Source organism: Capricornis sumatraensis, chromosome 15, assembly GCF_032405125.1.
Source record: "Capricornis sumatraensis isolate serow.1 chromosome 15, serow.2, whole genome shotgun sequence".
Lineage (NCBI taxonomy): Eukaryota > Metazoa > Chordata > Mammalia > Artiodactyla > Bovidae > Capricornis > Capricornis sumatraensis.
The window spans coordinates 54,165,044-54,167,812 of NC_091083.1; the positions used below are offsets into that span (position 1 = coordinate 54,165,044).

At 47.5% G+C, this 2,769-nt stretch overlaps 1 non-coding gene across 1 annotated transcript; it reads right to left on the reverse strand.

The window, feature by feature from the left end:
* Window positions 1–2,233: 2,233 nt before the first annotated feature.
* TRNAS-GGA (transfer RNA serine (anticodon GGA)) lies at window positions 2,234–2,305 on the reverse strand. The gene has a single exon. It is a non-coding gene; the product is annotated as a tRNA-Ser (tRNA).
* Window positions 2,306–2,769: the final 464 nt, after the last annotated feature.

Sequence of the window (2,769 nt, forward strand, 5' to 3'; positions counted from 1 at the left end):
CCAAAGGAAGCAGCCACAGAAAAGAGTGCCATCCTGATATCAGAGACTGTTGGACAAGGTCATGTGCCCTTGGCCTTGCAGGCTGTGAGGTAAGGGGCTGCATCACCCCCAAATATTCAGCCTGAGATGGTCTATGTTCTGTGAGTATACACAGCACCAACTGCCTTGCCATGGGTGCCAGGGTTATCTGGCAGCCCCCAGAGCCTGGGGTCCTCTTACATCCAAATGACACAATGCCTTAGGTGTCTTTTGTAAAGGGATGGACAGAAGCCAATCTGGGTGACCCAAGGGCAGGAGGTCAGGAATGGTAGAGCAGAGAGCCACAAGCAAGCCAGGTCTCCCATCCCTCATTCACTGCCTGATATGCTTACCTGGCCACTCCTATAGGCTGGGGAGTACAGAGATGGACAAGTGCAAGGGCTAGGTCTCCACAACAGCAAAGGTCTATGCAGGGCACTAACCAGGCCCTCCTGGCAGTGCCAAGAGGTAGGCACTAGTATTATTTCCATGATATGGAGTTTTATGGTCCTGGCACCACAGTGCAGGCCAGCCAGAGAAAGCCCCACGCAAAGAGATAAAAATGCTGGCAGGTGGCAGTCATGACATTGGAGAGATGAGTGGGGCTCAGATAGCATCCAGTGCGCCTAGCATGAAGCCCATGGATGCAGACAGTATCTTGTGCCTGGCAGTGCACAAGGGGAAGCTGAGATGCTGCATACTAAGCCTTGCTTGTGAGACTCTAGACCAGAATTCCTTTATAACTGTGTGCTGTGCTTAGTCGCTCAGGCATGTCCGATTCTTTGCGACCCCATGGACTGTAGCCCACCAGGCTCCTCTGTCCATAGAGATTCTCCGGGCAAGAATACTGGAGTGGATTGCCATACCCTCCTCCAAGGGATCTTCCCAACCCAGGAATCAAATACAGATCTCCCACACTGCAGGCAGATTCTTTGCCATCTGAGCCATCAGGGAAGAATTCCTTTATAACCAGGCTCTCTCTAATAATAGCCCTATGAGAAAAGGCTTATTAATTGCCCCCATTTCACCAATGAAGGAACTGAGGCTCAGAATGATATGACTTGCCCAAGCCATACACCCAGGTTGGTCTGACTCCAGGGCAGATACAAAAAGATGGGGATGAGCAAGATGAAGGAGACAGGAGATTCTACTGGGAAGTTAAAAAGTCTTTCTTTAGTGCCAGAGGGAGCCCCTGAAGAATTCTGAACCAGTGACACAATCAGGTTTGAGGTTTCTAGAGGTCTTGTTTCTCTGGCCTTGAAGGGAGAACTGAGGGAAACTTGGGGCAAGACCAGAGGCAAGAGAGGCAGGTGGAAGCTTTGGCAATAAAAGTGAAAGTTATTTTACAGTCGCTAAATCATGTCCAATGGACTCCAGCACCCCAGGCTTCCCCGGCCTTCACTATTTCCTGGAGTTTGCTCAAACTCATGTCCATTGAGTCAGTGATGTCATCCAACCATCTCATCTTCTCTTGCCCTCAATCTTTCAAAAGTGGGTTCCTTTTAATGAGCCTGCGCTTGCCTCATAGTCCTGTGCTGCCCCCAAGTGGTATTTCTGCAGATTTGATTTCTTCAAATAAGAGACTTTTGTTCCATCGTTCTTACACTGGAGGGTTCTCATCTGGAGAGTTTATTAAAACACAGAGATTCTGAATCAGTAGGTCTGGGATTGGTCCAAGAATTTGCCTTTCTAGCAAGTTCTAATTCTCTGATGGTCTGGAGTCCACACTTTGAGAACCACAGGCTTGGTTGCCCTATTGTGGAGAAGGGGATTAAAGAGGATTTTGACCCTTGACAGCTACAATCTCAGAGACACCCAAAGCAAGTGGTGAATGCTTCTAAAGGTACACTGGGGCTTTGAGAACTGTTAGGACTCAAAGGAGCCACTTCCAGAGAGGCAGGAGCTTTGAGATGTCTGTGAAATGGCTGCCTCGTTTTCATGTCATTCCATATGTCATCTATAGCGGTGGAAAACATTTTTCATCACTGTTCTGAGCATTTTACATGCTCTAATTCAATAAATTCTCACAAGTCTGTGAAGTAAATTCTGTTATTATCTTCCTGTATAGTTTGAGTTGTGAGTGAGTGAGTGAAGTCGCTCAGTCATGTCCGACTCTTTGCGACCCCATGGACTGTAGCCTACCAGGCTTCTCTGTCCATAGGATTCTCCAGGGAAGAGTACTGGAGTGGGTTGCCATTTCCTTCTCCAGGGGATCTTCCCAACCCAGGGATTGAACCCGGGCCTCCAGCATTCCAGGCAGATGCTTTAACCTCTGAGCCACCAGGGAAGCCAAGTTGTATCTCCCCAAAATTCACATTTGAAGTCCTAACCTCCAATAACCTCAAACTGCAGCTGGGTTTGGAGACAGGGTCTTTAAAGAGGCAATTAAGTTAAAATGAGGTCATTAATGTGGACCTTAATCCAATATGACTGGTGTCCTTATAAAAATTAATTCGGACAGACACCTCAGGAGGGAGGACCATACGAAGAGAATGGAGAAGACGGCCATCTACAGGCCAGGGAAGGAGGCCTCAGAAGAAACCAAGCCTACTAACACCTTGAACTCGGACTTCTAGCCTTCAGAACTGTGAGAAAATGAACTGAAGTTGCTTAAGCCACCCAGTTTGTATGGCAGCCTTTGTAAATGAATACATCCCATTTACAAATAAGGAAACTGATGTATACCGAGATTAAATAATGTGTCCAGTTGCTCCTTGAACCCAAGTAATCTGGCTCTAAGCTATGCTTTTT